Below are 26617 nucleotides of genomic sequence, written 5' to 3'. Positions count from 1 at the left end.
GATGAAGATCAGACGTGTTTCTTAAACATGTTTAGGTTCGCATGCATATATTTTAGAAAAGCACAGCCGTGGTATAAAAGGCATGATGCAATATTTACTCTTTTTCATGCTTTTAATTTGGGTTTTTCTCTCTTTGGGACTCTGTTTAATCCTAAACTCATACAGTAGATATCTGTATTGTATCACATATTATTACAGTGGTGACCTGTCAAGGCTTTTAAATGAATACATAATCCAAGATGTTGTAAACATCGTCATGAATAAAGAGATGCATGCAAAGACAAAGCAAGGTGTATTGTGTAATGCTTTACTTAAAGGTCGGGTCTATAATTCATTATAATCACATTTACAATGCATTATAAGGCTTCATAACACTCGTTATACATGTTCATAACGATACATAACAACTTATAACAAGGTTTATGAAGTATTTTCCGTGTTGGTCAAATTACATTATTATGCTTAGAAGAACAGCATATTATAACTACCATACTTTTGTATTGTAGCTTGTTTTATAAGTAGAGGGTCTAAGTGTTTAGAGTGTATGTGATGCAGAGAGACTCCTTTACAGAATAAGCTTGCTGTTACAAATATGCACAGGGCAGTGGTGGAAAAAGTACTCAAAATTTACTTGAGTAAAAGTAAAAAGTATTGGTGTCAAAATGTACTTAAAGTACCAAAAGTAAAGTACTAAAATATTTGAAAATAGCCTATGTATAAAATAGGGCTAAAGTGGTTAATGTATGTCTTATAATGTAATCATTTATATCTGCAAAGTAACTGGTAACTAAAGTTTTCAAATAATTGTAGTGGAGTAAAGGCACAATATTTGCCTCTGAGAAGTCAAAGTACTGAAAATGGTTAATACTCCAGTAAACATTTAAGTAAACATTCCTCAAAAGTGTACTTAAGCACAGTACTTGAGTACATGTACTTAGTTACTTTACACCACAGGCACAGGGTCAATAGTATACAGCTACTTCATTCCTATTGTGGGAATGATTTTTTGTTTATTGTAATAATGTTTTATCTTAATGTCATATAATGAATATACATATTTGCCATGTTTAATTTCTAGAACCACATCAGAACAGCAATACTATCAGTGAGTGACAATATCTAAAGAGTGTCGTCATTCCCTGTTGTAGCAGAGACATCTGAGGGAGAATCTGAGTACATCCACACATCAACCCTAGCTCACTTAAAGATCCCAGTTGTGGGTTCGAATCCACCGCGGTACATCCAGCTTTGTCCAGAGTCTCTCTATACGAACATAATTGGTGTGTTCAGTAAAAAAGAAAAAGAACTGATGGTACAAGTGAGGTACTGCCCCCGTCGTTTCGCGGGGGCTTCGGTGGCTATAGCCACCAATGTTTTATCCAAAGCCACCAATACAAAAAAAAAATATATATATATATATATATATTTTTTTTTTAATCATATCTATAACCCTAACCTAACCCTACCCCTAAAGCCGAAATAAAGTAACAAAAAACGGGTGGGAAAAGTTCCCAAATCCGCTAAGCCCCCAACCTAGTAGAGACCTACTGTAGCAATGCGTCTGATAATAATAATAATGTAGTTCACAAACCTTTGTGGTATTTGTCACTGGATATTTTTAAAAACAATTTCTGCATTTAACCCATCCTTAGTGACAGGAGCAGTGGACACTAGAGGGCAGTGTCTCGGGGAGCAGTGCGTGCGTGCGTGCGTGCGTGCGTGCGTGCGTGCGTGCGTGCGTGCGTGCGTGCGTGCGTGCGTGCGCGCCTGTGTTTGTGCGTTTATGCGTGCGTGTGTGTGTGTGTGTGTGTGTGTGTACTTATGTAACTAAAATGTATTGGCAGCCACAATGCTCAGACTGGTCTGGTGGCAGATTACTTTTAGCTATCATACGATCTCTTCAGTATCATTACGTCATCATTCTTAACTATAAAAGAAGGTTCTCAAACTCAGAATGCATTGACCTTTCTACTGGAGCTGAACATACACTCAACACACTCAGAAGTCCTTTGATCTGAACAACAAGCTACAACTCAAAGACTTCAAGATGATACTTGTTGTGGCAGTTCTGTTTCTGGCTGTAACAGTCCACTCTGCTCCTCGTGGTGAACTCAACCTGGTTCTGGACTGTGAGGAAATCTACAAAAAAGTCTCCACAGAGAGTGGTGTGTACACCATCTACCCCACTACTAAGGACTAAACTATCTAAACCCTCACTCTTGTCAACATTACAACCTCCTTGGGTAAATGACAGAGTCCGGTCCATAAGAAGGGCATGTAGACAGGCAGAACGTAAATGGAAAGCTTCTAAAGATCTTTCTAATCACAATGCCATGAAGACACTTTTAAAATAATTAAACAGCACAATGAGAGAGGAACGATCAAAATATTTCTACCATCTAATTGCTTCGAACCCCCATAACCCCAAACTTCTCTTTAGCACCATTCATTCTCTTACACGTCGTCCCTCCGACTCCAGTGAAATTATATCCACTGAGAGATGTGAAGCCTTTCAGGCCTTCTTCTTAGACAAGGTCTCAAACATTAGAACCCAAATTGTACCTTCTTTGTGCATTCTACCACACAGGGAGGTATCTCAATACATAAATTCCTTCAATTTAGTTTCCCAGCCTGACCTTTTGAACATTATTAATAGCATGAAACCCTCTTCCACCCCTGCAGACGCTCTACCCACCACATTTTTAAAAGAGGTTTCCCTCTTTTTATCTCCAGACATTTTAGCAATATTCAATAAATCACTATCCTCCGGTGTTATTCCTTCTATCTTCAAGTCAGCTGTAGTAAAACCCCTGTTGAAAAAAATCAAACCTTGACATCTCCAATTTTAACAATTTCAGACCAATTTCGAAATTACCCTTTCTCTCCAAAGCACTAGAGAAAGTGGTTTATTCTCAACTTTTAACTTTTTTAAACGACAACTCACTCTTTGAAATGTTTCAGTCTGGTTTTAGAACACACCATAGTACAGAGACTGCACTTCTGAAAGTTTTAAGTGACATCAGGATGAACACAGATGCTGGCTGCTGTACTGTGTTGATGTTACTTGACCTTTCCGCTGCTTTCGACACGATAGACCACAATATCCTACTGGACAGACTAGAAAACTGGGTGGGTGTGACTGGGTCTGCACTGGACTGGTTTAGGTCCTACCTGAGCGACAGAACCTTCACGGTCTCAGTTGGCGATGCGTCCTCTAGCCATGCAGATGTCACTTGTGGCGTCCCCCAAGGGTCAATCCTTGGTCCGTTATTATTTTGTATTTATCTTCTTCCTTTAGGCCTAGTCATTCGCAATTTTAACGTCTCCTTCCATTTTTATGCTGACGACACACAAATTTATTTTTCCTTAGACCCATCAGACCCTGCCACAGTTTCTCCGGTTTCTCTTGTCTCCCCTTTGATTGCCTGTCTTTCTGCCATAAAATCCTGGATGTCAAATAACTATCTTATGCTAAACAATGACAAAACAGAAATTATTGTGTTTGGACCAAAAACTCGTAGAGACATGGTAACGCAGTTATTACACACACAGGGGTTACAGTGCACCCATGAAGCAAGGAACCTGGGAGTCCTATTTGACTCAGACCTAAACTTCACAAAGCATTTTTCCAACATTGCAAAAACTGCCATTTTCCAAATTAGGAATATTTCAAAAATCAGATCTTTTATCTCATTTAGCGACGCACAAACCATTATTCATGCCTTTGTCACTAACCATTTGGACTACTGTAATTCACTTTTTTCTGGACTCCCCAAAAAGTCAATCGATCGCCTTCAACTAATTCAGAACACAGCAGCTAGAGTTCTTACAAGAACCAGGAGGTATGACCACATCACCCCTGTTCTTGCTTCACTGCACTGGCTACCAGTGGCGTTCAGAATTGATTTTAAAATGTCATTGTTTGTTTTTAAAGCACTGAACGGACTTGCTCCTATTTATATTTTTGACCTCCTGTCTCCCCACAAACCCACCTGCAATCTTAGATCAGCACACAAACTTTTACTTGTCCCCCCCCAGACAAACCTTGTGACAGAAGGTGACAGGGCATTCGCTGCTAGGGCTCCATTTCTGTGGAACCAACACCCGCTGCAAATTAGACAGGCCACTTCGGTGTCCACTTTTAAAAACCTTTTAAAAACTCATTACTTTAGAATGGCTGGCTTCTCTGCTTTCACTCTTATTTTTGGTCTTATTATTTTTGTATGGTTCCTTTGTTTTTACATTTTCCATCATTGAATTGCCTTTATATTCCCTGTGTATGTATTGTATTTGTATTGTTAAGCACTTTGTAAACCTGTTTTTGAAAAGTGATATATAAATAAAGTTTATTATTATTATATTATTACTCCACCTGCCAAGGTCTACTGTGAAATGGACACAGCTGGAGGGAAGTGGACAGTCATCCAGAGAAGAGTGGACGGCACTGTGAACTTCTACAGACCCTGGGCTCAGTACCAAGCTGGGTTTGGAGACGCATCAGGCGAGTACTGGCTGGGACTGGAGAACATGCATCTCCTTACCAAGGACAAAAAGTATCAGCTGAGGGTCGACATGGAAGACTTTGAGGGAAACACAGCGTTTGCCTCTTACTCCTCTTTCTCATGTGGGTTCTGAGGCTGATGGCTACAACTTGCAGGTTGCTGGCTTCAAGAATGGAGGAGCAGGAAACTCACTGGCCCAGCACAATGGAATGAAATTCTCAACCTTTGACAAAGATCAGGACACTCACAGCAAGAACTGTGCAAGGTGTAAACTGGTACAACTGGAAGGGTAATCATTACTCCCTGAAGGCTGTAGCGATGAAGATCAGACGTGTTCCTTAAACATGTTTAGGTTCGCATGCGTATATTTTAGAAAAGCACAGCCGTGGTATAAAAGGCATGATGCAATATTTACTCTCTTTCATGGTTTGATTTAATCCTAAACTCATACAGTAGATATATGTATTGTATCCCATATTATTACAGTGGTGATCTGTCAGGGCTCTTAAATGAATACATAATCCAAGCTGTTGAATGAATAAAGAGATTTATGCAAAGACAAAGCAAGGTGTAGTTTTTTAACGCTTTACTTAAAGGTTGGCTGTATAATTCATTATAATCACATTTACAATGCATTATGAGGCTTCATAACACTCGTTATAAATGTTTATAATGATGCAGAACTGTTTACTGTTTACTGTCAGTCTACAGGAATCCTCTGTCAGTTCACATTCCAAACACAGCAGCTAGTTTCCAGTAAGGACGTTCATTAAATATAGTAAATATGTTGTGTTGCCAGGAACTATTAACCCTATAGTTCTCAAACATGTTTGTGCCAATCTCAAACATGTTCGTGCCAAGGACCCCCATAATTATATGTATTTGGACGTGGACCCCCCCATCTGAAAATGTTTTGTGCCAGGGACCACCAGAAGAGAAGATTTGTGTTAAAAAATATATATCAAAATTTCAAAAATGTTCAATAATAGCAGATATACAAGCTGTGAGCTTGTATATCTGCTATTTTGTAATAGCCAACGATAAAATCATTAAAATTACACAGATGCTTATCCGGTTTTAACGAGTTGAGCGATGTTTTTCTTTTCACCAAGCTCTTATTCAAAATATGAATTCACATAATGCATAATCGTGCATAGCTTTATTACTGACAGACTGTTTACACAGAATCCTAGACAGACGGTCATGCATTTTTATGTTTATTCAGAACAATAATGATAATAATAATAATGTAGTCTACACACCTTTGAGGTATTTGTCACTGGATATTTTGGAAAACACCAGTATCTGCATTTAACCCATCCTTAGTGACAGGAGCAGTGGGCACTAGGGGGCAGTGTCTCGGGGTGCAGTTGGGGGTCAAGTACCTTACTCAGGGACACTTACAGTACGTTTTAACAGCGGGCGACTCTCGGGCGATCCCCGGGCGACATCGTCCAAAAGATAAAGAAAATCCATCTTTCATCGCCCCCCCCGCCCACTTCGCCCTATCGCCAGTAGTTGCCGGCTCTCATAGACATATAAAGCACTTCCGGAAAATACTATCCTGATCGCCCGCTGTTAAAACGCACCGTTTGACACATTGCTGCAGGGCCTGGAATTGAACCTGGGACCTCTGGGTTCCAAGGCGGGCTCTCTAATCATTCAACTATGGCCGCACCTTGAGCAGTGCATGCTTTGAATAATGTGGTTGGTTGGTGTGTGTGTGTGTGTGTGTGTGTGTGTGTGTGTGTGTGTGTGTGTGTGTGTGTGTGTGTGTGTGTGTGTGTGTGTGTGTGTGTGTGTGTGTGTGTGTGTGTGTGTGTGTGTGTGTGTGTGTGTGTGTGTGTGTGTGTGTGTGTGTGTGTGTGTGTGTGTGTGTGTGTACTATGTAACTAAAATGTATAGGCAGCTCAGACTGGTCTGGTGACAGAGTACCTTTATCTATCATACGATCTCTTTGGTGTCAATACGTCACCATTCTTAACTATAAGAAAAGGGTCTCACACTCAGACTGCATTGAACCTTCTACTGGAGCTGAACATAGACGTCCTTTGATCTGAACAACAAGCTACAACTCAAAGACTTCAAGATGATACTACTTGTTGTGGCAGTTCTGTTTCTGGCTGTAACAGTCCGCTCTGCTCCTCGTGGTGAACTCAACCTGGTTCTGGACTGTGAGGAAATCTACAAAAAAGTCTCCACAGAGAGTGGTGTGTACACCATCTACCGCACTACTAAGGACTAAACTATCTAAACCCTCACTCTTGTCAACATTACAACCTCCTTGGGTAAATGACAGAGTCCGGTCCATAAGAAGGGCATGTAGACAGGCAGAACGTAAATGGAAAGCTTCTAAAGATCTTTCTAATCACAATGCCATGAAGACACTTTTAAAAGAATTAAACAGCACAATGAGAGAGGAACGATCAAAATATTTCTCCCATCTAATTGCTTCGAACCCCCATAACCCCAAACTTCTCTTTAGCACCATTAATTCTCTTACACGTCGTCCCTCCGACTCCAGTGAAATTATATCCACTGAGATATGTGAAGCCTTTCAGGCCTTCTTCTTAGACAAGGTCTGAAACATTAGAACCCAAATTGTACCTTCTACCACACAGGGAGGTATCTCAATACTTAAATTCCTTCGATTTAGTTTCCCAGCCTGACCTTTTGAACATTATTAATAGCATGAAACCCTCTTCCACCCCTGCAGACGCTCTACCCACCACATTTTTAAAAGAGGTTTCCCTCTTTTTATCTCCAGACATTTTAGCAATATTCAATAAATCACTATCCTCCGGTGTTATTCCTTCTATCTTCAAGTCAGCTGTAGTAAAACCCCTGTTGAAAAAATCAAACCTTGACATCTCCAATTTTAACAATTTCAGACCAATTTCGAAATTACCCTTTCTCTCCAAAGCACTAGAGAAAGTGGTTTATTCTCAACTTTTAACCTTTTTAAACGACAACTCACTCTTTGAAATGTTTCAGTCTGGTTTTAGAACACACCATAGTACAGAGACTGCACTTCTGAAAGTTTTAAGTGACATCAGGATGAACACAGATGCTGGCTGCTGTACTGTGTTGATGTTACTTGACCTTTCCGCTGCTTTCGACACGATAGACCACAATATCCTACTGGACAGACTAGAAAACTGGGTGGGTGTGACTGGGTCTGCACTGGACTGGTTTAGGTCCTACCTGAGCGACAGAACCTTCACGGTCTCAGTTGGCGATGCGTCCTCTAGCCATGCAGATGTCACTTGTGGCGTCCCCCAAGGGTCAATCCTTGGTCCGTTATTATTTTGTATTTATCTTCTTCCTTTAGGCCTAGTCATTCGCAATTTTAACGTCTCCTTCCATTTTTATGCTGACGACACACAAATTTATTTTTCCTTAGACCCATCAGACCCTGCCACAGTTTCTCCGGTTTCTCTTGTCTCCCCTTTGATTGCCTGTCTTTCTGCCATAAAATCCTGGATGTCAAATAACTATCTTATGCTAAACAATGACAAAACAGAAATTATTGTGTTTGGACCAAAAACTCGTAGAGACATGGTAACGCAGTTATTACACACACAGGGGTTACAGTGCACCCATGAAGCAAGGAACCTGGGAGTCCTATTTGACTCAGACCTAAACTTCACAAAGCATTTTTCCAACATTGCAAAAACAGCCATTTTCCAAATTAGGAATATTTCAAAAATCAGATCTTTTATCTCATTTAGCGACGCACAAACCATTATTCATGCCTTTGTCACTAACCATTTGGACTACTGTAATTCACTTTTTTCTGGACTCCCCAAAAAGTCAATCAATCGCCTTCAACTAATTCAGAACACAGCAGCTAGAGTTCTTACAAGAACCAGGAGGTATGACCACATCACCCCTGTTCTTGCTTCACTGCACTGGCTACCAGTGGCGTTCAGAATTGATTTTAAAATGTCATTGTTTGTTTTTAAAGCACTGAACGGACTTGCTCCTATTTATATTTTTGACCTCCTGTCTCCCCACAAACCCACCTGCAATCTTAGATCAGCACACAAACTTTTACTTGTCCCCCCCCATCAAACCTTGTGACAGAAGGTGACAGGGCATTCGCTGCTAGGGCTCCATTTCTGTGGAACCAACACCCGCTGCAAATTAGACAGGCCACTTCGGTGTCCACTTTTAAAAACCTTTTAAAAACTCATTACTTTAGAATGGCTGGCTTCTCTGCTTTCACTCTTATTTTTGGTCTTATTATTTTTGTATGGTTCCTTTGTTTTTACATTTTCCATCATTGAATTGCCTTTATATTCCCTGTGTATGTATTGTATTTGTATTGTTAAGCACTTTGTAAACCTGTTTTTGAAAAGTGATATATAAATAAAGTTTATTATTATTATATTATTACTCCACCTGCCAAGGTCTACTGTGAAATGGACACAGCTGGAGGGAAGTGGACAGTCATCCAGAGAAGAGTGGACGGCACTGTGAACTTCTACAGACCCTGGGCTCAGTACCAAGCTGGGTTTGGAGACGCATCAGGCGAGTACTGGCTGGGACTGGAGAACATGCATCTCCTTACCAAGGACAAAAAGTATCAGCTGAGGGTCGACATGGAAGACTTTGAGGGAAACACAGCGTTTGCCTCTTACTCCTCTTTCTCATGTGGGTTCTGAGGCTGATGGCTACAACTTGCAGGTTGCTGGCTTCAAGAATGGAGGAGCAGGAAACTCACTGGCCCAGCACAATGGAATGAAATTCTCAACCTTTGACAAAGATCAGGACACTCACAGCAAGAACTGTGCAAGGTGTAAACTGGTACAACTGGAAGGGTAATCATTACTCCCTGAAGGCTGTAGCGATGAAGATCAGACGTGTTCCTTAAACATGTTTAGGTTCGCATGCATATATTTTAGAAAAGCACAGCCGTGGTATAAAAGGCATGATGCAATATTTACTCTCTTTCATGGTTTGATTTAATCCTAAACTCATACAGTAGATATATGTATTGTATCCCATATTATTACAGTGGTGACCTGTCAGGGCTCTATAATCCAAGCTGTTGAATGAATAAAGAGATTTATGCAAAGACAAAGCAAGGTGTAGTTTTTTAACGCTTTACTTAAAGGTTGGCTGTATAATTCATTATAATCACATTTACAATGCATTATGAGGCTTCATAACACTCGTTATAAATGTTTATAATGATGCAGAACTGTTTACTGTTTACTGTCAGTCTACAGGAATCCTCTGTCAGTTCACATTCCAAACACAGCAGCTAGTTTCCAGTAAGGACGTTCATTAAATATAGTAAATTATGTTGTATTGCCAGGAACTATTAACCCTATAGTTCTCAAACATGTTTGTGCCAATCTCAAACATGTTCGTGCCAAGGACCCCCATAATTATATGTATTTGGACGTGGACCCCCCATCTGAAAATGTTTTGTGCCAGGGACCACCAGAAGAGAAGATTTGTGTTAAAAAATATATATCAAAATTTCAAAAATGTTCAATAATAGCAGATATACAAGCTGTGAGCTTGTATATCTGCTATTTTGTAATAGCCAACGATAAAATCGTTAAAATGACACAGACGCTTATCCGGTTTTAACGAGTTGAGCGATGTTTTTCTTTTCACCAAGCTCTTATTCAAAATATGAATTCACATAATGCATAATCGTGCATAGCTTTATTACTGACAGACTGTTTTCACAGAATCCTAGACAGACGGTCATGCATTTTTATGTTTATTCAGAACAATAATGATAATAATAATAATGTAGTCTACACACCTTTGAGGTATTTGTCACTGGATATTTTGGAAAACACCAGTATCTGCATTTAACCCATCCTTAGTGACAGGAGCAGTGGGCACTAGGGGGCAGTGTCTCGGGGAGCAGTTGGGGGTCAAGTACCTTACTCAGGGACACTTACAGTACGTTTTAACAGCGGGCGACTCTCGGGCGATCCCCGGGCGACATCGTCCAAAAGATAAAGAAAATCCATCTTTCATCCCCCCCCCCCCCCGCCCACTTCGCCCTATCGCCAGTAGTTGCCGGCTCTCATAGACATATAAAGCACTTCCGGAAAATACTATCCTGATCGCCCGCTGTTAAAACGCACCGTTTGACACATTGCTGCAGGGCCTGGAATTGAACCTGGGACCTCTGGGTTCCAAGGCGGGCTCTCTAATCATTCAACTATGGCCGCACCTTGAGCAGTGCATGCTTTGAATAATGTGGTTGGTTGGTGTGTGTGTGTGTGTGTGTGTGTGTGTGTGTGTGTGTGTGTGTGTGTGTGTGTGTGTGTGTGTGTGTGTGTGTGTGTGTGTGTGTGTGTGTGTGTGTGTGTGTGTGTGTGTGTGTGTGTGTGTGTGTGTGTGTGTGTGTACTATGTAACTAAAATGTATAGGCAGCTCAGACTGGTCTGGTGACTGGTCTGGTGACAGAGTACCTTTATCTATCATACGATCTCTTTGGTGTCAATACTCAATACGTCACCATTCTTAACTATAAGAGAAGGGTCTCACACTCAGACTGCATTGAACCTTCTACTGGAGCTGAACATAGACATCCTTTGATCTGAACAACAAGCTACAACTCAAAGACTTCAAGATGATACTTGTTGCTGCAGTTCTGTTTCTGGCTGTAACAGTCCACTCTGCTCCTCGTTGTGAACTCAACCTGGATCCGGACTGTGTGGAAATCGACAACAATGGTGATCAGAGTGATCACGACCTGGTTCTGGACTGTGACGAAATCTACAAAAGAGTCTCCACAGCGAGTGGTGTGTACACCATCTACCCCACTACTCCACCTGCCAAGGTCTACTGTGAAATGGACACAGATGGAGGGAAGTGGACAGTCATCCAGAGAAGAGTGGACGGCACTGTGAACTTCTACAGACCCTGGGCAGAGTACCGAGCTGGGTTTGGAGACGCATCAGGCGAGTACTGGCTGGGACTGGAGAACATGCATCTCCTTACTACGAACAAACAGTATGAGCTGAGGGTGGACATGGAAGACTTTAAGGGAAACACAGCGTTTGCCTCTTACTCCTCTTTCTCTGTGGGTTCTGAGGCTGTTGGCTACAAGCTGCACGTTGCTGGCTTCAAGAATGGGGGAGCAGGAAACGCACTGACCTATAGCAATGGAATGAAATTCTCAACCTTTGACAAAGATCAGGACAAGTGGGTCAAGAACTGTGCAAGTGAAAAGTACGGTGCATTTTGGTACAAGAAGTGTCTCCGGGCTAACCTCAATGGTGCTTACCTTTGGGGAAAGACGACTCATTATGCAACAGGTGTAGTCTGGCATCAATGGAAGCGTAGTCAATACTCCCTGAAGGCTGTAGCGATGAAGATCAGACGTGTTTCTTAAACATGTTTAGGTTCGCATGCATATATTTTAGAAAAGCACAGCCGTGGTATAAAAGGCATGATGCAATATTTACTCTTTTTCATGCTTTTAATTTGGGTTTTTCTCTCTTTGGGACTCTGTTTAATCCTAAACTCATACAGTAGATATCTGTATTGTATCACATATTATTACAGTGGTGACCTGTCAAGGCTTTTAAATGAATACATAATCCAAGATGTTGTAAACATCGTCATGAATAAAGAGATGCATGCAAAGACAAAGCAAGGTGTATTGTGTAATGCTTTACTTAAAGGTCGGGTCTATAATTCATTATAATCACATTTACAATGCATTATAAGGCTTCATAACACTCGTTATACATGTTCATAACGATACATAACAACTTATAACAAGGTTTATGAAGTATTTTCCGTGTTGGTCAAATTACATTATTATGCTTAGAAGAACAGCATATTATAACTACCATACTTTTGTATTGTAGCTTGTTTTATAAGTAGAGGGTCTAAGTGTTTAGAGTGTATGTGATGCAGAGAGACTCCTTTACAGAATAAGCTTGCTGTTACAAATATGCACAGGGCAGTGGTGGAAAAAGTACTCAAAATTTACTTGAGTAAAAGTAAAAAGTATTGGTGTCAAAATGTACTTAAAGTACCAAAAGTAAAGTACTAAAATATTTGAAAATAGCCTATGTATAAAATAGGGCTAAAGTGGTTAATGTATGTCTTATAATGTAATCATTTATACCTGCAAAGTAACTGGTAACTAAAGTTTTCAAATAATTGTAGTGGAGTAAAAGTACAATATTTGCCTCTGAGAAGTCAAAGTACTGAAAATGGTTAATACTCCAGTAAACATTTAAGTAAACATTCCTCAAAAGTGTACTTAAGCACAGTACTTGAGTACATGTACTTAGTTACTTTACACCACAGGCACAGGGTCAATAGTATACAGCTACTTCATTCCTATTGTGGGAATGATTTTTTGTTTATTGTAATAATGTTTTATCTTAATGTCATATAATGAATATACATATTTGCCATGTTTAATTTCTAGAACCACATCAGAACAGCAATACTATCAGTGAGTGACAATATCTAAAGAGTGTCGTCATTCCCTGTTGTAGCAGAGACATCTGAGGGAGAATCTGAGTACATCCACACATCAACCCTAGCTCACTTAAAGATCCCAGTTGTGGGTTCGAATCCACCGCGGTACATCCAGCTTTGTCCAGAGTCTCTCTATACGAACATAATTGGTGTGTTCAGTAAAAAAGAAAAAGAACTGATGGTACAAGTGAGGTACTGCCCCCGTCGTTTCGCGGGGGCTTCGGTGGCTATAGCCACCAATGTTTTATCCAAAGCCACCAATACAAAAAAAAATATATATATATATATATATTTTTTTTTTTAATCATATCTATAACCCTAACCTAACCCTACCCCTAAAGCCGAAATAAAGTAACAAAAAACGGGTGGGAAAAGTTCCCAAATCCGCTAAGCCCCCAACCTAGTAGAGACCTACTGTAGCAATGCGTCTGATAATAATAATAATGTAGTTCACAAACCTTTGTGGTATTTGTCACTGGATATTTTTAAAAACAATTTCTGCATTTAACCCATCCTTAGTGACAGGAGCAGTGGACACTAGAGGGCAGTGTCTCGGGGAGCAGTGCGTGCGTGCGTGCGTGCGTGCGTGCGTGCGTGCGTGCGTGCGTGCGTGCGTGCGTGCGCGCCTGTGTTTGTGCGTTTATGCGTGCGTGTGTGTGTGTGTGTGTGTGTACTTATGTAACTAAAATGTATTGGCAGCCACAATGCTCAGACTGGTCTGGTGGCAGATTACTTTTAGCTATCATACGATCTCTTCAGTATCATTACGTCATCATTCTTAACTATAAAAGAAGGTTCTCAAACTCAGAATGCATTGACCTTTCTACTGGAGCTGAACATACACTCAACACACTCAGAAGTCCTTTGATCTGAACAACAAGCTACAACTCAAAGACTTCAAGATGATACTTGTTGTGGCAGTTCTGTTTCTGGCTGTAACAGTCCACTCTGCTCCTCGTGGTGAACTCAACCTGGTTCTGGACTGTGAGGAAATCTACAAAAAAGTCTCCACAGAGAGTGGTGTGTACACCATCTACCCCACTACTAAGGACTAAACTATCTAAACCCTCACTCTTGTCAACATTACAACCTCCTTGGGTAAATGACAGAGTCCGGTCCATAAGAAGGGCATGTAGACAGGCAGAACGTAAATGGAAAGCTTCTAAAGATCTTTCTAATCACAATGCCATGAAGACACTTTTAAAATAATTAAACAGCACAATGAGAGAGGAACGATCAAAATATTTCTACCATCTAATTGCTTCGAACCCCCATAACCCCAAACTTCTCTTTAGCACCATTCATTCTCTTACACGTCGTCCCTCCGACTCCAGTGAAATTATATCCACTGAGAGATGTGAAGCCTTTCAGGCCTTCTTCTTAGACAAGGTCTCAAACATTAGAACCCAAATTGTACCTTCTTTGTGCATTCTACCACACAGGGAGGTATCTCAATACATAAATTCCTTCGATTTAGTTTCCCAGCCTGACCTTTTGAACATTATTAATAGCATGAAACCCTCTTCCACCCCTGCAGACGCTCTACCCACCACATTTTTAAAAGAGGTTTCCCTCTTTTTATCTCCAGACATTTTAGCAATATTCAATAAATCACTATCCTCCGGTGTTATTCCTTCTATCTTCAAGTCAGCTGTAGTAAAACCCCTGTTGAAAAAAATCAAACCTTGACATCTCCAATTTTAACAATTTCAGACCAATTTCGAAATTACCCTTTCTCTCCAAAGCACTAGAGAAAGTGGTTTATTCTCAACTTTTAACTTTTTTAAACGACAACTCACTCTTTGAAATGTTTCAGTCTGGTTTTAGAACACACCATAGTACAGAGACTGCACTTCTGAAAGTTTTAAGTGACATCAGGATGAACACAGATGCTGGCTGCTGTACTGTGTTGATGTTACTTGACCTTTCCGCTGCTTTCGACACGATAGACCACAATATCCTACTGGACAGACTAGAAAACTGGGTGGGTGTGACTGGGTCTGCACTGGACTGGTTTAGGTCCTACCTGAGCGACAGAACCTTCACGGTCTCAGTTGGCGATGCGTCCTCTAGCCATGCAGATGTCACTTGTGGCGTCCCCCAAGGGTCAATCCTTGGTCCGTTATTATTTTGTATTTATCTTCTTCCTTTAGGCCTAGTCATTCGCAATTTTAACGTCTCCTTCCATTTTTATGCTGACGACACACAAATTTATTTTTCCTTAGACCCATCAGACCCTGCCACAGTTTCTCCGGTTTCTCTTGTCTCCCCTTTGATTGCCTGTCTTTCTGCCATAAAATCCTGGATGTCAAATAACTATCTTATGCTAAACAATGACAAAACAGAAATTATTGTGTTTGGACCAAAAACCTGTAGAGACATGGTAACGCAGTTATTACACACACAGGGGTTACAGTGCACCCATGAAGCAAGGAACCTGGGAGTCCTATTTGACTCAGACCTAAACTTCACAAAGCATTTTTCCAACATTGCAAAAACAGCCATTTTCCAAATTAGGAATATTTCAAAAATCTGATCTTTTATCTCATTTAGCGACGCACAAACCATTATTCATGCCTTTGTCACTAACCATTTGGACTACTGTAATTCACTTTTTTCTGGACTCCCCAAAAAGTCAATCAATCGCCTTCAACTAATTCAGAACACAGCAGCTAGAGTTCTTACAAGAACCAGGAGGTATGACCACATCACCGCTGTTCTTGCTTCACTGCACTGGCTACCAGTGGCGTTCAGAATTGATTTTAAAATGTCATTGTTTGTTTTTAAAGCACTGAACGGACTTGCTCCTATTTATATTTTTGACCTCCTGTCTCCCCACAAACCCACCTGCAATCTTAGATCAGCACACAAACTTTTACTTGTCCCCCCCCAGACAAACCTTGTGACAGAAGGTGACAGGGCATTCGCTGCTAGGGCTCCATTTCTGTGGAACCAACACCCGCTGCAAATTAGACAGGCCACTTCGGTGTCCACTTTTAAAAACCTTTTAAAAACTCATTACTTTAGAATGGCTGGCTTCTCTGCTTTCACTCTTATTTTTGGTCTTATTATTTTTGTATGGTTCCTTTGTTTTTACATTTTCCATCATTGAATTGCCTTTATATTCCCTGTGTATGTATTGTATTTGTATTGTTAAGCACTTTGTAAACCTGTTTTTGAAAAGTGATATATAAATAAAGTTTATTATTATTATATTATTACTCCACCTGCCAAGGTCTACTGTGAAATGGACACAGCTGGAGGGAAGTGGACAGTCATCCAGAGAAGAGTGGACGGCACTGTGAACTTCTACAGACCCTGGGCTCAGTACCAAGCTGGGTTTGGAGACGCATCAGGCGAGTACTGGCTGGGACTGGAGAACATGCATCTCCTTACCAAGGACAAAAAGTATCAGCTGAGGGTCGACATGGAAGACTTTGAGGGAAACACAGCGTTTGCCTCTTACTCCTCTTTCTCATGTGGGTTCTGAGGCTGATGGCTACAACTTGCAGGTTGCTGGCTTCAAGAATGGAGGAGCAGGAAACTCACTGGCCCAGCACAATGGAATGAAATTCTCAACCTTTGACAAAGATCAGGACACTCACAGCAAGAACTGTGCAAGGTGTAAACTGGTACAACTGGAAGGGTAATCATTACTCCCTGAAGGCTGTAGCGATGAAGATCAGACGTGTTCCTTAAACATGTTTAGGTTCGCATGCATATATTTTAGAAAAGCACAGCCGTGGTATAAAAGGCATGATGCAATATTTACTCTCTTTCATGGTTTGATTTAATCCTAAACTCATACAGTAGATATATGTATTGTATCCCATATTATTACAGTGGTGACCTGTCAGGGCTCTTAAATGAATACATAATCCAAGCTGTTGAATGAATAAAGAGATTTATGCAAAGACAAAGCAAGGTGTAGTTTTTTAACGCTTTACTTAAAGGTTGGCTGTATAATTCATTATAATCACATTTACAATGCATTATGAGGCTTCATAACACTCGTTATAAATGTTTATAATGATGCAGAACTGTTTACTGTTTACTGTCAGTCTACAGGAATCCTCTGTCAGTTCACATTCCAAACACAGCAGCTAGTTTCCAGTAAGGACGTTCATTAAATATAGTAAATATGTTGTGTTGCCAGGAACTATTAACCCTATAGTTCTCAAACATGTTTGTGCCAATCTCAAACATGTTCGTGCCAAGGACCCCCATAATTATATGTATTTGGACGTGGACCCCCCATCTGAAAATGTTTTGTGCCAGGGACCACCAGAAGAGAAGATTTGTGTTAAAAAATATATATCAAAATTTCAAAAATGTTCAATAATAGCAGATATACAAGCTGTGAGCTTGTATATCTGCTATTTTGTAATAGCCAACGATAAAATCATTAAAATTACACAGATGCTTATCCGGTTTTAACGAGTTGAGCGATGTTTTTCTTTTCACCAAGCTCTTATTCAAAATATGAATTCACATAATGCATAATCGTGCATAGCTTTATTACTGACAGACTGTTTACACAGAATCCTAGACAGACGGTCATGCATTTTTATGTTTATTCAGAACAATAATGATAATAATAATAATGTAGTCTACACACCTTTGAGGTATTTGTCACTGGATATTTTGGAAAACACCAGTATCTGCATTTAACCCATCCTTAGTGACAGGAGCAGTGGGCACTAGGGGGCAGTGTCTCGGGGTGCAGTTGGGGGTCAAGTACCTTACTCAGGGACACTTACAGTACGTTTTAACAGCGGGCGACTCTCGGGCGATCCCCGGGCGACATCGTCCAAAAGATAAAGAAAATCCATCTTTCATCGCCCCCCCCGCCCACTTCGCCCTATCGCCAGTAGTTGCCAGCTCTCATAGACATATAAAGCACTTCCGGAAAATACTATCCTGATCGCCCGCTGTTAAAACGCACCGTTTGACACATTGCTGCAGGGCCTGGAATTGAACCTGGGACCTCTGGGTTCCAAGGCGGGCTCTCTAATCATTCAACTATGGCCGCACCTTGAGCAGTGCATGCTTCGAATAATGTGGTTGGTTGGTGTGTGTGTGTGTGTGTGTGTGTGTGTGTGTGTGTGTGTGTGTGTGTGTGTGTGTGTGTGTGTGTGTGTGTGTGTGTGTGTGTGTGTGTGTGTGTGTGTGTGTGTGTGTGTGTGTGTGTGTGTGTGTGTGTGTGTGTGTGTGTGTGTGTGTGTGTGTGTGTGTGTGTGTACTATGTAACTAAAATGTATAGGCAGCTCAGACTTTATTCTTTATTCTTTATTCGGATCCCCATTAGGGGTCCACATAAAACATCACAACATAAAACAACATACAATATACATACAAACAACAACTGACACTCGTCAGTCCAAAACTAAGCTACATTAAAATGCCAATGATATAGACACTACAGGAACATTGGTTAAACATCATGTACAAAAACATATTGATCATTCTAATTGTGTGATCTCTCTCATTAATATCTGTTTAATAGATTTTTTGAATATTGCTCTTAATTTGTTTAATATTTGCGGATAATGAGTTCCATTGTTGGGTGGCTCTATAAATAACTGTTTTTTTAAGTACTTCTGACTTTGGTTTTGGAAGTTCCAAATACCCTGAGCTTACCTGTCTTGTTTGATATCTATGTTTTAGACCTGCATTAAGTAATTGATCTCTGAAGAAATCTGGCTTCCCCTCAATAATTGCATTTCTGGAAAGTTTTATAAGACTTGATGTTAACTTAGCCTCAACAGTTAACCATGCCAAACTGTGGTGCATCCTTGTAACATTAGTTCTAAAAGAGCAATACAGTGCTAATCTTGCAGCTCTATTTTGTGCTAGCTGGAGTTTTCTTATATCCATTTTAGCAGCAGAGGACCACACAACCATACAGTACTCCAAATGTGAAAGGACTAATGCCTGTGTTACCTCCTTTCTAATTATTGGTGTAATATAGGGAGAACATCTGCGTGTAACTGCAATACCCTGCCCCATTTTCACAACAATACTATCAATATGATCCGACCATGTCAAGCGCTCATCAATTGTGACACCAAGTAACTTTATTTTATTAACTTGCTGTATTGGGGTCCCCGCCATATATAAACTCAGTTGGGAGTCCCTAGCCAGCATATTTCTAGTGCCCAAGACAATGCACTTTGTCTTGGACACATTCAAGATCAATTTGTTTTCTTTTACCCAATTTGACACCAATTTTAATTCATTTAACAATACTTAATTTAGTGTATTGCTCGTTGTTGCAGCGCTAAACATGGTCGAATCATCCGCATACATCACCATATTTGCTTGATCCAAAACACAAGGCATATCATTAGTAAAAATTGAAAATAAAAGTGGGCCTAAACAACTACCCTGAGGGACTCCACATATGACATCCTTACTCTCAGATAGACTTCCATTAAAAAATACTCTTTGCTTCCTCCCGGACAGATAACTATCCATCCAAGAGAGAGCTGATGATAAAAAAACATATGCCTTCAGTTTTGATCTTAGCAGTTCATGATCAATGACATCAAACGCTGCACTGAAATCTAGCATCACTGTTCCAACCATTTTCTTATTGTCCAATTCATTCAACCATTTGTCAGTCATATGCACAATAGCAGAGTTAGTTGAGTGACCAGCTCTGTATGCATGTTGAAATTTAGTAATTAACTCATTATTTAAAAAATAATGTTGTATTTGATCAAAAACTATCCTCTCCAACATTTTACTGAGCACCGGTAGTAGACTTATAGGCCTACTATTAGCCCCAGAAAATGCAGCTTTTTTATCTTTTGGTAGTGGTATTATTTTCGCTTCTTTCCATAGAGTAGGACACACAGAACTGGCCAAACATCTGTTAAAAATATTACATATAGGAATAGATAATTCTCTAGCTGCCACCTTGAGAAATTTACCATCCATATTGTCAATACCAGGAGATGTATCATCAGAAAGTTGCAACAACATTTTCTCAACCATAGAGACATCAACAAGCCTAAACTCAAAAGTACAGTGTTTCTCCTTCATAATGATGTTTTTAATTAAATTATCTGACATAGAACTAGTTGTTGGAGCCATGTTCTCTCTTAATTTTATTATTTTATTGGTGAAAAAAGTATTAAAATAATTTGCAATGTCAAGAGGTTTTGTGATATAAATACCTTCACATTCTACATAATTGGAGACTAAGTTTGATTTCCTTCCCATAATTTCATTTAATGTTTTCCATATTTTCTTACTGTCATTTTTAGCATTACTTATTTTCTGTTGATAATATTCTCTTTTGGTATTTTTATTCAATTTAGTGACCTTATTTCTTAATTTACAGTATTGTTCCCTATCTTGTAAACATCCAGACTGATTAAGAGCCTTCTTAGCATTATCACGCTGTATCATTAGAGCCTTCAACTCATCATTTAACCATGGAGCACTGTTATGCTTTACAGAATGTTTCCTCAAGGGGGCATGCTTGTCAACCAGTCTATTTAATTTAAACATGAACCTATTTAGAGCAATTTCTGGATCTTTTTCTAAGCATACATCTGACCACTGCTCATTACCAACATCTATCATAAATAGATCTTGATTAAACCTCTTAAAGGACCTACGGAATATAACCTTATTTCCAGCTTTTGGTACATTAATTTGCCTCGTTATAGAAACCAAATTGTGATCACTACAACCCATAGGTAAAGATTTTGATTTTGAACAGTGCTCAGGAACATTTGTAAAGATGTGGTCTATGCAGGTTGATGACCTGCCACCAGCTTTACTAATGAACACTCTAGACTGGTCTGGTGACAGAGTACCTTTATCTATCATACGATCTCTTTGGTGTCAATACGTCACCATTCTTAACTATAAGAAAAAGGTCTCACACTCAGACTGCATTGAACCTTCTACTGGAGCTGAACATAGACGTCCTTTGATCTGAACAACAAGCTACAACTCAAAGACTTCAAGATGATACTACTTGTTGTGGCAGTTCTGTTTCTGGCTGTAACAGTCCGCTCTGCTCCTCGTGGTGAACTCAACCTGGTTCTGGACTGTGAGGAAATCTACAAAAAAGTCTCCACAGAGAGTGGTGTGTACACCATCTACCGCACTACTAAGGACTAAACTATCTAAACCCTCACTCTTGTCAACATTACAACCTCCTTGGGTAAATGACAGAGTCCGGTCCATAAGAAGGGCATGTAGACAGGCAGAACGTAAATGGAAAGCTTCTAAAGATCTTTCTAATCACAATGCCATGAAGACACTTTTAAAAGAATTAAACAGCACAATGAGAGAGGAACGATCAAAATATTTCTCCCATCTAATTGCTTCGAACCCCCATAACCCCAAACTTCTCTTTAGCACCATTAATTCTCTTACACGTCGTCCCTCCGACTCCAGTGAAATTATATCCACTGAGATATGTGAAGCCTTTCAGGCCTTCTTCTTAGACAAGGTCTGAAACATTAGAACCCAAATTGTACCTTCTACCACACAGGGAGGTATCTCAATACATAAATTCCTTCGATTTAGTTTCCCAGCCTGACCTTTTGAACATTATTAATAGCATGAAACCCTCTTCCACCCCTGCAGACGCTCTACCCACCACATTTTTAAAAGAGGTTTCCCTCTTTTTATCTCCAGACATTTTAGCAATATTCAATAAATCACTATCCTCCGGTGTTATTCCTTCTATCTTCAAGTCAGCTGTAGTAAAACCCCTGTTGAAAAAATCAAACCTTGACATCTCCAATTTTAACAATTTCAGACCAATTTCGAAATTACCCTTTCTCTCCAAAGCACTAGAGAAAGTGGTTTATTCTCAACTTTTAACTTTTTTAAACGACAACTCACTCTTTGAAATGTTTCAGTCTGGTTTTAGAACACACCATAGTACAGAGACTGCACTTCTGAAAGTTTTAAGTGACATCAGGATGAACACAGATGCTGGCTGCTGTACTGTGTTGATGTTACTTGACCTTTCCGCTGCTTTCGACACGATAGACCACAATATCCTACTGGACAGACTAGAAAACTGGGTGGGTGTGACTGGGTCTGCACTGGACTGGTTTAGGTCCTACCTGAGCGACAGAACCTTCACGGTCTCAGTTGGCGATGCGTCCTCTAGCCATGCAGATGTCACTTGTGGCGTCCCCCAAGGGTCAATCCTTGGTCCATTATTATTTTGTATTTATCTTCTTCCTTTAGGCCTAGTCATTCGCAATTTTAACGTCTCCTTCCATTTTTATGCTGACGACACACACATTTATTTTTCCTTAGACCCATCAGACCCTGCCACAGTTTCTCCGGTTTCTCTTGTCTCCCCTTTGATTGCCTGTCTTTCTGCCATAAAATCCTGGATGTCAAATAACTATCTTATGCTAAACAATGACAAAACAGAAATTATTGTGTTTGGACCAAAAACCTGTAGAGACATGGTAACGCAGTTATTACACACACAGGGGTTACAGTGCACCCATGAAGCAAGGAACCTGGGAGTCCTATTTGACTCAGACCTAAACTTCACAAAGCATTTTTCCAACATTGCAAAAACAGCCATTTTCCAAATTAGGAATATTTCAAAAATCAGATCTTTTATCTCATTTAGCGACGCACAAACCATTATTCATGCCTTTGTCACTAACCATTTGGACTACTGTAATTCACTTTTTTCTGGACTCCCCAAAAAGTCAATCAATCGCCTTCAACTAATTCAGAACACAGCAGCTAGAGTTCTTACAAGAACCAGGAGGTATGACCACATCACCCCTGTTCTTGCTTCACTGCACTGGCTACCAGTGGCGTTCAGAATTGATTTTAAAATGTCATTGTTTGTTTTTAAAGCACTGAACGGACTTGCTCCTATTTATATTTTTGACCTCCTGTCTCCCCACAAACCCACCTGCAATCTTAGATCAGCACACAAACTTTTACTTGTCCCCCCCCAGACAAACCTTGTGACGGAAGGTGACAGGGCATTCGCTGCTAGGGCTCCATTTCTGTGGAACCAACACCCGCTGCAAATTAGACAGGCCACTTCGGTGTCCACTTTTAAAAACCTTTTAAAAACTCATTACTTTAGAATGGCTGGCTTCTCTGCTTTCACTCTTATTTTTGGTCTTATTATTTTTGTATGGTTCCTTTGTTTTTACATTTTCCATCATTGAATTGCCTTTATATTCCCTGTGTATGTATTGTATTTGTATTGTTAAGCACTTTGTAAACCTGTTTTTGAAAAGTGATATATAAATAAAGTTTATTATTATTATATTATTACTCCACCTGCCAAGGTCTACTGTGAAATGGACACAGCTGGAGGGAAGTGGACAGTCATCCAGAGAAGAGTGGACGGCACTGTGAACTTCTACAGACCCTGGGCTCAGTACCAAGCTGGGTTTGGAGACGCATCAGGCGAGTACTGGCTGGGACTGGAGAACATGCATCTCCTTACCAAGGACAATCAGCTGAGGGTCGACATGGAAGACTTTGAGGGAAACACAGCGTTTGCCTCTTACTCCTCTTTCTCATGTGGGTTCTGAGGCTGATGGCTACAACTTGCAGGTTGCTGGCTTCAAGAATGGAGGAGCAGGAAACTCACTGGCCCAGCACAATGGAATGAAATTCTCAACCTTTGACAAAGATCAGGACACTCACAGCAAGAACTGTGCAAGGTGTAAACTGGTACAACTGGAAGGGTAATCATTACTCCCTGAAGGCTGTAGCGATGAAGATCAGACGTGTTCCTTAAACATGTTTAGGTTCGCATGCATATATTTTAGAAAAGCACAGCCGTGGTATAAAAGGCATGATGCAATATTTACTCTCTTTCATGGTTTGATTTAATCCTAAACTCATACAGTAGATATATGTATTGTATCCCATATTATTACAGTGATGACCTGTCAGGGCTCTATAATCCAAGCTGTTGAATGAATAAAGAGATTTATGCAAAGACAAAGCAAGGTGTAGTTTTTTAACGCTTTACTTAAAGGTTGGCTGTATAATTCATTATAATCACATTTACAATGCATTATGAGGCTTCATAACACTCGTTATAAATGTTTATAATGATGCAGAACTGTTTACTGTTTACTGTCAGTCTACAGGAATCCTCTGTCAGTTCACATTCCAAACACAGCAGCTAGTTTCCAGTAAGGACGTTCATTAAATATAGTAAATTATGTTGTATTGCCAGGAACTATTAACCCTATAGTTCTCAAACATGTTTGTGCCAATCTCAAACATGTTCGTGCCAAGGACCCCCATAATTATATGTATTTGGACGTGGACCCCCCATCTGAAAATGTTTTGTGCCAGGGACCACCAGAAGAGAAGATTTGTGTTAAAAAATATATATCAAAATTTCAAAAATGTTCAATAATAGCAGATATACAAGCTGTGAGCTTGTATATCTGCTATTTTGTAATAGCCAACGATAAAATCGTTAAAATGACACAGACGCTTATCCGGTTTTAACGAGTTGAGCGATGTTTTTCTTTTCACCAAGCTCTTATTCAAAATATGAATTCACATAATGCATAATCGTGCATAGCTTCATTACTGACAGACTGTTTTCACAGAATCCTAGACAGACGGTCATGCATTTTTTAGTTTATTCAGAACAATAATGATAATAATAATAATGTAGTCTACACACCTTTGAGGTATTTGTCACTGGATATTTTGGAAAACACCAGTATCTGCATTTAACCCATCCTTAGTGACAGGAGCAGTGGGCACTAGGGGGCAGTGTCTCGGGGAGCAGTTGGGGGTCAAGTACCTTACTCAGGGACACTTACAGTACGTTTTAACAGCGGGCGACTCTCGGGCGATCCCCGGGCGACATCGTCCAAAAGATAAAGAAAATCCATCTTTCATCGCCCCCCCCCCGCCCACTTCGCCCTATCGCCAGTAGTTGCCGGCTCTCATAGACATATAAAGCACTTCCGGAAAATACTATCCTGATCGCCCGCTGTTAAAACGCACCGTTTGACACATTGCTGCAGGGCCTGGAATTGAACCTGGGACCTCTGGGTTCCAAGGCGGGCTCTCTAATCATTCAACTATGGCCGCACCTTGAGCAGTGCATGCTTTGAATAATGTGGTTGGTTGGTGTGTGTGTGTGTGTGTGTGTGTGTGTGTGTGTGTGTGTGTGTGTGTGTGTGTGTGTGTGTGTGTGTGTGTGTGTGTGTGTGTGTGTGTGTGTGTGTGTGTGTGTGTGTGTGTGTGTGTGTGTGTGTGTGTGTGTGTGTGTGTGTGTGTGTGTGTGTACTATGTAACTAAAATGTATAGGCAGCTCAGACTGGTCTGGTGACTGGTCTGGTGACAGAGTACCTTTATCTATCATACGATCTCTTTGGTGTCAATACTCAATACGTCACCATTCTTAACTATAAGAGAAGGGTCTCACACTCAGACTATTGTGGGAATGATTTTTTGTTTATTGTAATAATGTTTTATCTTAATGTCATATAATGAATATACATATTTGCCATGTTTAATTTCTAGAACCACATCAGAACAGCAATACTATCAGTGAGTGACAATATCTAAAGAGTGTCGTCATTCCCTGTTGTAGCAGAGACATCTGAGGGAGAATCTGAGTACATCCACATATCAACCCTAGCTCACTTAAAGATCCCAGTTGTGGGTTCGAATCCACCGCGGTACATCCAGCTTTGTCCAGAGTCTCTCTATATTGTGTCTCACACTCAGACTGCATTGAACCTTCTACCGGAGCTGAACATAGACGTCCTTTGATCTGAACAACAAGCTACAACTCAAAGACTTCAAGATGATACTTGTTGCTGCAGTTCTGTTTCTGGCTGTAACAGTCCACTCTGCTCCTCGTTGTGAACTCAACCTGGATCCGGACTGTGTGGAAATCGACAACAATGGTGATGATGGTGATCACCAACTGGTTCTGGACTGTGACGAAATCTACAAAAGAGTCTCCACAGCGAGTGGTGTGTACACCATCTACCCCACTACTCCACCTGCCAAGGTCTACTGTGAAATGGACACAGATGGAGGGAAGTGGACAGTCATCCAGAGAAGAGTGGACGGCACTGTGAACTTCTACAGACCCTGGGCAGAGTACCGAGCTGGGTTTGGAGACGCATCAGGCGAGTACTGGCTGGGACTGGAGAACATGCATCTCCTTACTACGAACAAACAGTATGAGCTGAGGGTGGACATGGAAGACTTTAAGGGAAACACAGCGTTTGCCTCTTACTCCTCTTTCTCTGTGGGTTCTGAGGCTGTTGGCTACAAGCTGCACGTTGCTGGCTTCAAGAATGGGGGAGCAGGAAACGCACTGACCTATAGCAATGGAATGAAATTCTCAACCTTTGACAAAGATCAGGACAAGTGGGTCAAGAACTGTGCAAGTGAAAAGTACGGTGCATTTTGGTACAAGAAGTGTCTCCGGGCTAACCTCAATGGTGCTTACCTTTGGGGAAAGACGACTCATTATGCAACAGGTGTAGTCTGGCATCAATGGAAGCGTAGTCAATACTCCCTGAAGGCTGTAGCGATGAAGATCAGACGTGTTTCTTAAACATGTTTAGGTTCGCATGCATATATTTTAGAAAAGCACAGCCGTGGTATAAAAGGCATGA

General features: G+C 40.5%; 1 protein-coding gene across 1 annotated transcript in view; it reads left to right on the top strand.

The window, feature by feature from the left end:
* LOC308090762 (uncharacterized protein) overlaps positions 1-26617 on the top strand; it is a gene marked incomplete at both ends in the record, with an annotated part of 149400 nt that overhangs the window by 88811 nt on the left and 33972 nt on the right. The window lies entirely within an intron of this gene.

This window comes from Gymnoscopelus braueri (genome assembly GCF_963280865.1).
Source record: "Gymnoscopelus braueri genome assembly, chromosome: 8".
NCBI lineage: Eukaryota > Metazoa > Chordata > Actinopteri > Myctophiformes > Myctophidae > Gymnoscopelus > Gymnoscopelus braueri.
This window is presented reverse-complemented; position numbering and strand designations above follow the sequence as displayed.